General features: G+C 60.6%; 2 pseudogenes; both read right to left on the bottom strand.

Moving 5' to 3' along the window:
• Positions 1–1,345: 1,345 nt before the first annotated feature.
• On the bottom strand, positions 1,346–1,527 carry LOC120358735 (annotated as a pseudogene).
• Positions 1,528–9,199: 7,672 nt separating this feature from the next.
• LOC120358734 lies at positions 9,200–9,381 on the bottom strand (annotated as a pseudogene).
• Positions 9,382–10,758: the final 1,377 nt, after the last annotated feature.

The following is a 10,758-nucleotide window of genomic DNA, read 5'->3' as shown; positions in this document are numbered from 1 at the left end:
GCAGAACCGGAAGAGAGCCCGCGCAGGCACTACGCGCGGCAGCAGCACCCGCGGCACCGGAAGAGCGCCCGCGCACGCGCGATGCGTGGCAACGCAGCGCCCACGGTGCCGGAAGAGCGCCCGCACACGCGCAATGCGCGGCGAAACGGCACCCGCGGCGATGCGGACACCCCTAGGGGGAGCGGGGGCACGGAGAAGCGCCTGCACACGCGCGAAGTCGTGGACATACATGCGCCCGCGGATAGAGCGCCCGCACACGCGAAATGCGCGGCGAAACAGCACCCGCGGCACCGGAAGAGCGCCTGCGCACGCGCGATGCGTGGCAACGCAGCGCCCACGGTGCCGGAAGAGCGCCCGCACACGCGCAATGCGCGGCGAAACGGCACCCGCGGCGATGCGGACACCCCTAGGGGGAGCGGGGGCACCGGAGAAGCGCCTGCACACGCGCAAAGTCGTGGACATACATGCGCCCGCGGATCCCCGCACACACCCTTGCGGAAGCGCGCCGGATACCGCCTTACCTTAGCGAGTATCGGTCGCCCCGTGTGGACCCCCCTTTACTTACCGGTGTGCCAGATCCGGTGTGGGTCCTCTATATGGGCGCCTCCAGCCTTCCGGTTGGTCCTCCGCTCGCACTGGACACTCGCACTCGCGACTGTTGGGAGTTTGCCGCACGAGAATAGTCAAAGTCCGAATTGGACAAAAAGTTGGACAAAATTGGAACACACCGGCAAACTCCCCTTTAGGTTTTCGGAACGCGGCACGAGTAACTTGCACGAAATCGCTCCTCGGCTTACGCGACACTCACACTCGGTTATATATGAACTGAGCTTAAGATCGAGTCCGCCTTAAGGCTCGGCAATATGGCGGTCCATACCTCTAGGTGAGGTATATGCCCCGTGGCGAGAGAAGCTCGCCACGTGCTAAGTCGAGTGGTCTCTCTAGTGCGCGGCGAGAGATGGCAGTGCCTGTACTGCCGCCAGTATTGCCGGACTTAGAAATCTCGCATCGAGTCCGCCTCAAGGCTCGGCAATATGGCAGTCCATACCTCTAAGTGAGGTATATGCCCCGCGGCGAGAGAAGCTCGCCGCGTGCTAAGAGTGGTCTCTCTAGTGCGCGGCGAGAGATGGCAGTGCCTGTCCTGTATTAGACTGCCCGTATTGCCGAACTTAGAGATCTCGCAGCGATCGTGCGGCTAACCTATACCTGTCAAAAACGACACCGAACGCGACCGCGTGTCGGAGACTCAGAACACAGAAAATGAGTTTACGCTGCCAGCCCGGGCACGTTAGGCGACTCCGCGGTTTTACCAGTGAGCGCGACCAAGTTTTTTATGCTTAATCACACTCACTGGGCCGAACTGGACGGCACTGCAATGCCCAGTCGACCCGCGGCGGGGTCGGAGCAAGCTCCGGACACCCACCCGGCTCCAAAAATCAGTTTAATATTCTGAGTCCCCTATGGGGACTGTATCAGATATTAAGCTGATAAGAACAGATTAAGCACGCTTTATTCATCAAAAGCTTTTCCCCAGGGGACAGTACCCCCTGGGGTCGTTACAATCAAAGCGGCTAGGCCGCGCGCAAAAAGACTAGAATATAGAGTGGGCAGGGGACAGTCGCCCCCCCTGCCAGTGGGCACTACGACTAGTTAGGGCCGGGGTACGCGTCCCGGCCCGTCGCAATAAAGGCAGAATATCACATTCATCTCCCCAGCTCGCGCGCTGGGGGGATACGTTATCACAGTTGTGGCGCCCCCTGGGATATCACAGAGGCGTCGTCATAAGTTAAAAATTCCCAGGGGGACGCGCGCGGCAGTTTTTACAATGGTTAAAAATTAAGAGTGTATAACGCGGTCACTCACACACGCTAAAATACAAGATTTATTCGCGACATACACACTCGAACATATAGGGCCCCACAAACGAAGTAGTAAAAGTTAAAAAGTAGAAAAATGAGTAAAAAGAGAAGTAAATAACGAGAAATAAATAAATATAACAAAAGATAGAAGTGACTAGGGATGAAAACGCAGAGAAATAGTAATAGAGATAACAGAATAAAAAGTACAAAAGTACGCAGTAACAAGAAAATAGAGAAATAAATAGTTAAAACCAGCAAGGAGGGGCCCCGTCCACTTGTACATAAGAGAAAAGAGAAAAGAAGAGAAAAGAAAAGCATTATGTCGAGCGCGTACAAAATAAGTAAATAGAATAAGTGGACATTGGGCCGCTCCCTCCTGCATAGGTTAAAAAGGAGGGGCCAAGACAAAGACTCGAAATAAGTTACGCGACATTCACACACGCAATCGCGTCGTGCCGCTCTACTTCGTCGGCGAGCCAGCGTCGGCGAATGGCCCGAGGCGGCGTCGCAAATTCACCACCGGCGGGGCGAGGAGGAGCCCGGTACTGGCGAGTGCCAGACACGTGCTCCACGTAGATGTCCCTGGACCAGCGGATGGTATCCGAGACCATCAGACGGCGCATCAGTGACGCGTACGGGGTGCCAATCCGCAGCAGTCTCAGCACCGCTTCGTTTCTCGGATCCCATGACCCGAGGGCACCGACGACGAAGGCCGTCACGACCACACGGTACCCCCTGCGCTGGAGCTCCTCAGCTAGTGGCGAGTACTTGGCTATTTTCCTCGCCCTAGCGTCCTCGAAAGCCTCCCAACGGTTCTCAAAGGGCACCGTCACGTCGCATATGACGACACTCTTGGAGGGCTCGTGCCTGATCACGAGATCAGGTCGTAGCTCGCCAAGTTCCCCGTCGATCCCCTCGATCCGCTGGTTTACCCGCTTTTCCCCCGGCATACGACAAGCCTTCCAGAGGCGGTGCAAGACGGCATTGTGCCTCAGCTGTATTGCGGCAGAGTGGACGCCGCAGTGGCAGAGCACGTGGGGTAATGTCTCCGATACTTCCCCGCAACGACGACAGCGCTTGTCTCCATCCCCCCAACGGCGCGCGCCGTTGAGAGGGAGCACGTCCAGCCGCGCCTTGTGGATAAAACGCCAATCGGCGAAGCGGGTAAAGCTGCCGCCACGGATAAAGTGATTGCTCACTCGGCACCGCGACGACACCTCGAAGACCTTACCCTGATCTCGCTTCGCGAGCAAGGTACTCGCGTAATATTCCGCTACAGCTGAGCGCAACCGACCCACTACCTGGGCGCGCGCACCAGGCGGAATCTTCACCGTGGCGCCTCTGGGACCCCGGCACTCCAAGATCATCTCCTCCGTCTCAGGAACCCACCGCCACCGCAGGGACAACCTCTCGGACTGACGCTGCGCGGCGTTTCTCGCCCTGGACCAGAGGGAAGCCTCCCCTCCACCCCTCAGCCGTCCCTCCAGCGAGCCGGAGAGGAAGTTGGCGATCTCGTCGCCAGCAGGGGCGTAGCCTATCCTACGCTGGACCACTCCCCTCAGCGACTGCCACGCCAGCGTCCTGACCGCCGCGTCGCCAGCCGTAAGCATACGGAAGACGTGAGCGACGGACAGCACGTCGGCGAGATCGGAGAGCGGAAGGAGGCCACATCCACCCCAGCGGGGAGGCATGTAGACCCCCTCCGCACTCGCGCGCTGAGGGAGGTTCAGCCAGGACTTGGCATAACGGCGTAACACCCTGTCAGCGGCCGTGAGGGGACTCTTCTGAACTCTGGCCCCCCGTAATAAGAAATCGAGACGCGGCAGGATGAAGGTAGCCATTAAGTCAAACTTTTGCCAAGGGGCAAGGAGGGATTGATCGACCGCGCAGAGGTCCGAGACGATGTCCGTGACGGCGGCGTAGGGCGTCTGATCAACGGAGAATCCCGTTGGAATGCCGAGGTGCGTATAAGGCTCGCCGTCTGCAAGGGGGCGAATCGGTTGGCCCTGGAGACGGAATGACGTCGGCAGGACCCTGCCGCCATTGCCCGCACCGATGTGCAGGGTGGCGCATTTTGCAGGGTTGAACCGCAGCCCCACCGACGCTGCCTCCCTCTCCACTGCACGAAGCAGTTGTCCCATTCCCTCGGGCGTCGATGACAGGAGTGCAATGTCGTCCGCGTAAGCCAGCGCGGAAAACGATTGCCCATGAAGGGCGTACCCGACATTCATCTCGGTGGCGGCATGCACCACCGAGTTGATCGCGATGTTGAAGACGATTGGACTTAGCGGACAACCCTGTTTGACCCCCGAGCGAATGGGGATGGGCGCCGTGTAGCCGTCGGCGGTGCGCACACGCGTCGTGCAGCCATCGTACATGGATTCCCATATCGCTATGAGTCTCCGTGGCACCGCCGCTCCAGCTAGAGCACGGCGGATCACCGCGTGCGGGACCGATCCAAACGCATTGGACAGGTCCAGCCACGCGACGACCGCCTGCCTCCGAGTCCTCCGCGCGTCAGTCAGGATCTCCTGGAGGACGAAATTGTGTTCGTAGCACCCCTCGTCCCTCAGGAAGCCCTTTTGAGCGGGACTGAGACGGCCGTGGTCGACCGACCAGTCGGTTAGGCGGTCAGCCAAAAGCGCGGCGAAAAGCTTAGGGACAGTGTCCCCCAAGGCGAGAGGGCGCCAGTTCTCCAACACGTTTGGGTCGTCCTTCTTATGGATAAGAAGAGTGCTGGAGGTCTTCCACGACGCGGGGACTACCTCAAGACGCAGACACGCATTGAATACTGCGGTGAGGAGCCGCGCCCCCGGGTCCCTGGCACGAAGGTCCTTGTAGGCGATACCGTCGGGTCCGGGCGCTGAGTTATTCATACGCCGGAGCCGGCGATCCACCACTCTCTCCGTGAAGGGATCCGCGAGGTATTCGAACTCCCCCGCTACGTCCGAGGGGTCAGTGGGCTCAGCCTGCACGCCGCCGCCGGCCAGATCCTCCCCGCCGCGGTACAAGCGCTCGAAATATTCCTGAACCTGCTGCCTGGGCACCTGGCAGAGGTCAGCAGGCCCCTGGAGGATCTCTCGCACTGCCTTGCGACGGTTTGTCCTGTACAGCGCCTGTAAGCGCTTGGCCTCGCGCACCCAGCCCCCGTGCTCCTCCTGTGACGTCGCGGGGCCAAGTGAAGCTTGCCCCGCACGACTGTCACCCTCTCCCCCCGGAGGCACACCTCCCCTCGCCCCCCGACGCGCCCCGGCGTTCCGCCGCCGATTTGGCCGGCCTTGGACGCCGGGCGCGGCACCGCCGGCCCCTTCCGTTGCGTCCTCCCCGAACCACGCAGCGACCGAAGCCGCGTACGCCTCCAGGTCAGCAATCGTAGCGACGTTCGCCGCCCGTTCGACCAGCGCGTCTCGGTCGGCCACCAACTCGCGCCTGCGCTGCCTGACGACAGCAACAGGCACGGGGTAGCCCCGAGACGGCTGAGCGACCGGTGCGTCGACGCGCCGCCGACCGTGGTGCCGCTCCCGGCCCCCGTGACGACCGACAAGGTTCGGAGGTGCTCCGCCTTCCTCACGGGGTGGCACGATGGGTAACGGTTGCGCCCGCCGACCCATCACACCGCGGGCACATACGGGAGCACACGGGTGTTCGGCACTTACCCGCGCAGCACCATTCCCGGTGTCTCCTCCTACACGGTCCTCCAGCGATGTCCCGCGACGACTTGCCGCCTCCGTCGATGGTGGTGGTCGGACGGATTGGCTGGAATGGACCGTATCTTCAAAACTATTGTTGTTGGTATCGCTAAAACTCCCACGCGGGCTCGCGTTAGCGCGGGAGTTCGCCGACGCTGTTTTCGCGGTTTCGGGCGTCGGTCTCGCGTGCGCGACCGGAGGGGCACCGCGAGTTTGGGGGGAGACCAGGTGGAGTGTGTCTTCTTCCCGCTCTTCTCCCTCGGTGTGTCCTCCACGGTTCACCCTCGTCCCCCTCGCTGTCGGATGAGAGGATGATGGCCGCGCCCCGCCGCCGCCGGACCCCCACCCCCGGTCGACGATGGCGCTGTCTGCGGGGAGGTCCTCTGCTCGCCGGGTGTTGTCGGGACGGCCGCCACGCACGGTGACGCCTCCAGGATGGTAGGCAGGAGGGATGGCCGCGGTGGACTGCGGCCCTTTCCCACGGGGAGTCCAGTGGACATCACTGGACCCCCGCACGTTGTAGTTGTCACCGTGCAGGTCGTCAGTGTTGCCGGGAGCGACGTCGCGGGATGGATGTTGGATCGGCCCCCCGTTGGGCTGCCGCGGGTGGTCTGCGGCAGACTGGGGGACCGCGCGGGTGACTCTCTCGATGTTCCTTGCTGTGCCGTGTCACTCGCGCTCCGCGACGCCGCGCTGCCTTTCGCCCCAGGCGGTGGTCTGTCCAGGGCAGCCAGTCGCGCCTCTAGTGCGCTCTTCTCGACTGGAGTGCTGCTCGCCCGACTCCTCGTCCTCGTTGCGACCCCGCCTTGGACGTTGGTCGGCGGAGTGCTGTCGGGCGGCTTCTCCTTCGTCCCCCCTGCTTTGCCGATGCTCGTGGCCGCACCCCTTGTGCGGGGGTGCGGGGGGACGCACTCCAGTCTTGCCGCGCTGTCGCTCTTCTCGGTCGGCACGCTCGTCGCCCGTCGCGTCCTCGTGGCGACGGATTGCCCGCCCGCATTACGCGCAGGCGGGGTCCGCCTGTCGAGCGGCGACCTCTGTGCCCCCTCCCCGCTCCATCTGGTGGTGGTGGAGGATGATGCTGATGCCCCCGCGACAGGTGACGTTCGCTGCGGGGGGTGGGAGGGAGCGCGTGCCGATCTGGTAGCGACCGACTGGCTATTGGCCGCACTCACACTCGCCCGCGTCGCTCCAGTCGGCGCGGGCCGTATGAGAGGTGTTGGTTTGGCCCGCGTCGTCGCGGGCCTTGCGGCCTTGATCTTGATTGGCAGCCTCACCAGCTGCACCGACAACACTCTAGGCTTGCCTGTGGCGGTCGTCGGCGGCCCTGCTGATGTTGCAGCTGCGGCGGCTGCTGCTGCTGATGTTGATGCTGCTGCTGCTGTTGTTGTTGTGTGGGGCATGGCTTGTGCGGCGGAGTGACGGCGGGCCTCCACTGGCGCTGGTGGGCGGGATGGTAATTCGCCCGCAGTCACCGTCGCGTATGAGGGGGACCCTGCTGCAGCGGTTGGCGGTGTTGCGCTTCTTCTCGTGGCCCCCGATGGTCCTGGCGGTGGGGTGGACCGGAAGGACAACCTCGGTTGCCGCGGGTCTTGTGCGGGTGGGTTACTCCCCCTCGGTCGCGCGGTTGCGCCGGTAACGCGAGAACGCGCACCCGAATCGCTCTGCTCACCGACGTCACTGTTGCCGCGAGTGCCCGGTCGCGACGCACCCACCCGGGAGGATGAAGAATTATTCGCGCTGTGGACTTTGGCGTAGTGCGCTTTTACATCCTTAAGGGGGTATCTAGATCCCCCCTTAAAGTTACATAGTGAGCATTTATAAGTGATATAATCCCCCGGGTGTTTTGCCTTGAGATGTTTTGCAAGGTGCGCCGCGTCGCTGAAGGCGCCCCCTGTACACGGTATCGCTGCCCCCGCGAGTCTTGCTTCCCAGCATCGGGGGCAGCGCGGTTTGTTTTCCCATTCAATGGGCAGTGGGTATTCCAGCGTTACCTCCATCGGGTCCGGCACACCGAGGAATTTATGAGAAATGTGTGTGTACTACTGTGGAGGGTCCCGTGGCTCGGTAGGAGGGGTCCGCGACTTATGGTCCTAAATTGGACCCCCCCTGCTTTGGCTTACGAAGTTTCCAAATCGGTCACCCCCTTAGAGTAGAATAAATAAATAATAAAAATATAAATAGGAGAGATATCTAAGAACAATTCACCGAGCCACGCAGGGTGTCCACGCACCCGAGTTTGCAGAGTGGACACCCCCTAATGGCGACGACACCACGCCAAGGAGGCGGCCGCAGCGCGCCACACGCCGAGGAGGCGCCGCAGAACCGGAAGAGAGCCCGCGCAGGCACTACGCGCGGCAGCAGCACCCGCGGCACCGGAAGAGCGCCCGCGCACGCGCGATGCGTGGCAACGCAGCGCCCACGGTGCCGGAAGAGCGCCCGCACACGCGCAATGCGCGGCGAAACGGCACCCGCGGCGATGCGGACACCCCTAGGGGGAGCGGTGGCACGGAGAAGCGCCTGCACACGCGCGAAGTCGTGGACATACATGCGCCCGCGGACACGCGCACAATGCGCGGCGAAACAGCACCCGCGGCACCGGAAGAGCGCCTGCGCACGCGCGATGCGTGGCAACGCAGCGCCCACGGTGCCGGAAGAGCGCCCGCACACGCGCAATGCGCGGCGAAACGGCACCCGCGGCGATGCGGACACCCCTAGGGGGAGCGGGGGCACCGGAGAAGCGCCTGCACACGCGCAAAGTCGTGGACATACATGCGCCCGCGGATCCCCGCACACACCCTTGCGGAAGCGCGCCGGATACCGCCTTACCTTAGCGAGTATCGGTCGCCCCGTGTGGACCCCCCTTTACTTACCGGTGTGCCAGATCCGGTGTAGGGTCCTCTATATGGGCGCCTCCAGCCTTCCGGTTGGTCCTCCGCTCGCACTGGACACTCGCACTCGCGACTGTTGGGAGTTTGCCGCACGAGAATAGTCAAAGTCCGAATTGGACAAAAAGTTGGACAAAATTGGAACACACCGGCAAACTCCCCTTTAGGTTTTCGGAACGCGGCACGAGTAACTTGCACGAAATCGCTCCTCGGCTTACGCGACACTCACACTCGGTTATATATGAACTGAGCTTAAGATCGAGTCCGCCTTAAGGCTCGGCAATATGGCGGTCCATACCTCTAGGTGAGGTATATGCCCCGTGGCGAGAGAAGCTCGCCACGTGCTAAGTCGAGTGGTCTCTCTAGTGCGCGGCGAGAGATGGCAGTGCCTGTACTGCCGCCAGTATTGCCGGACTTAGAAATCTCGCATCGAGTCCGCCTCAAGGCTCGGCAATATGGCAGTCCATACCTCTAAGTGAGGTATATGCCCCGCGGCGAGAGAAGCTCGCCGCGTGCTAAGAGTGGTCTCTCTAGTGCGCGGCGAGAGATGGCAGTGCCTGTCCTGTATTAGACTGCCCGTATTGCCGAACTTAGAGATCTCGCAGCGATCGTGCGGCTAACCTATACCTGTCAAAAACGACACCGAACGCGACCGCGTGTCGGAGACTCAGAACACAGAAAATGAGTTTACGCTGCCAGCCCGGGCACGTTAGGCGACTCCGCGGTTTTACCAGTGAGCGCGACCAAGTTTTTTATGCTTAATCACACTCACTGGGCCGAACTGGACGGCACTGCAATGCCCAGTCGACCCGCGGCGGGGTCGGAGCAAGCTCCGGACACCCACCCGGCTCCAAAAATCAGTTTAATATTCTGAGTCCCCTATGGGGACTGTATCAGATATTAAGCTGATAAGAACAGATTAAGCACGCTTTATTCATCAAAAGCTTTTCCCCAGGGGACAGTACCCCCTGGGGTCGTTACAATCAAAGCGGCTAGGCCGCGCGCAAAAAGACTAGAATATAGAGTGGGCAGGGGACAATCGCCCCCCCTGCCAGTGGGCACTACGACTAGTTAGGGCCGGGGTACGCGTCCCGGCCCGTCGCAATAAAGGCAGAATATCACATTCATCTCCCCAGCTCGCGCGCTGGGGGGATACGTTATCACAGTTGTGGCGCCCCCTGGGATATCACAGAGGCGTCGTCATAAGTTAAAAATTCCCAGGGGGACGCGCGCGGCAGTTTTTACAATGGTTAAAAATTAAGAGTGTATAACGCGGTCACTCACACACGCTAAAATACAAGATTTATTCGCGACATACACACTCGAACATATAGGGCCCCACAAACGAAGTAGTAAAAGTTAAAAAGTAGAAAAATGAGTAAAAAGAGAAGTAAATAACGAGAAATAAATAAATATAACAAAAGATAGAAGTGACTAGGGATGAAAACGCAGAGAAATAGTAATAGAGATAACAGAATAAAAAGTACAAAAGTACGCAGTAACAAGAAAATAGAGAAATAAATAGTTAAAACCAGCAAGGAGGGGCCCCGTCCACTTGTACATAAGAGAAAAGAGAAAAGAAGAGAAAAGAAAAGCATTATGTCGAGCGCGTACAAAATAAGTAAATAGAATAAGTGGACATTGGGCCGCTCCCTCCTGCATAGGTTAAAAAGGAGGGGCCAAGACAAAGACTCGAAATAAGTTACGCGACATTCACACACGCAATCGCGTCGTGCCGCTCTACTTCGTCGGCGAGCCAGCGTCGGCGAATGGCCCGAGGCGGCGTCGCAAATCCACCACCGGCGGGGCGAGGAGGAGCCCGGTACTGGCGAGTGCCAGACACGTGCTCCACGTAGATGTCCCTGGACCAGCGGATGGTATCCGAGACCATCAGACGGCGCATCAGTGACGCGTACGGGGTGCCAATCCGCAGCAGTCTCAGCACCGCTTCGTTTCTCGGATCCCATGACCCGAGGGCACCGACGACGAAGGCCGTCACGACCACACGGTACCCCCTGCGCTGGAGCTCCTCAGCTAGTGGCGAGTACTTGGCTATTTTCCTCGCCCTAGCGTCCTCGAAAGCCTCCCAACGGTTCTCAAAGGGCACCGTCACGTCGCATATGACGACACTCTTGGAGGGCTCGTGCCTGATCACGAGATCAGGTCGTAGCTCGCCAAGTTCCCCGTCGATCCCCTCGATCCGCTGGTTTACCCGCTTTTCCCCCGGCATACGACAAGCCTTCCAGAGGCGGTGCAAGACGGCATTGTGCCTCAGCTGTATTGCGGCAGAGTGGACGCCGCAGTGGCAGAGCACGTGGGGTAATG

Source organism: Solenopsis invicta, chromosome 9 (assembly GCF_016802725.1).
Source record: "Solenopsis invicta isolate M01_SB chromosome 9, UNIL_Sinv_3.0, whole genome shotgun sequence".
NCBI lineage: Eukaryota > Metazoa > Arthropoda > Insecta > Hymenoptera > Formicidae > Solenopsis > Solenopsis invicta.
The sequence above is the reverse complement of the archived record's forward strand: the minus strand, read 5'-3'. Positions and strand labels throughout refer to the sequence as shown.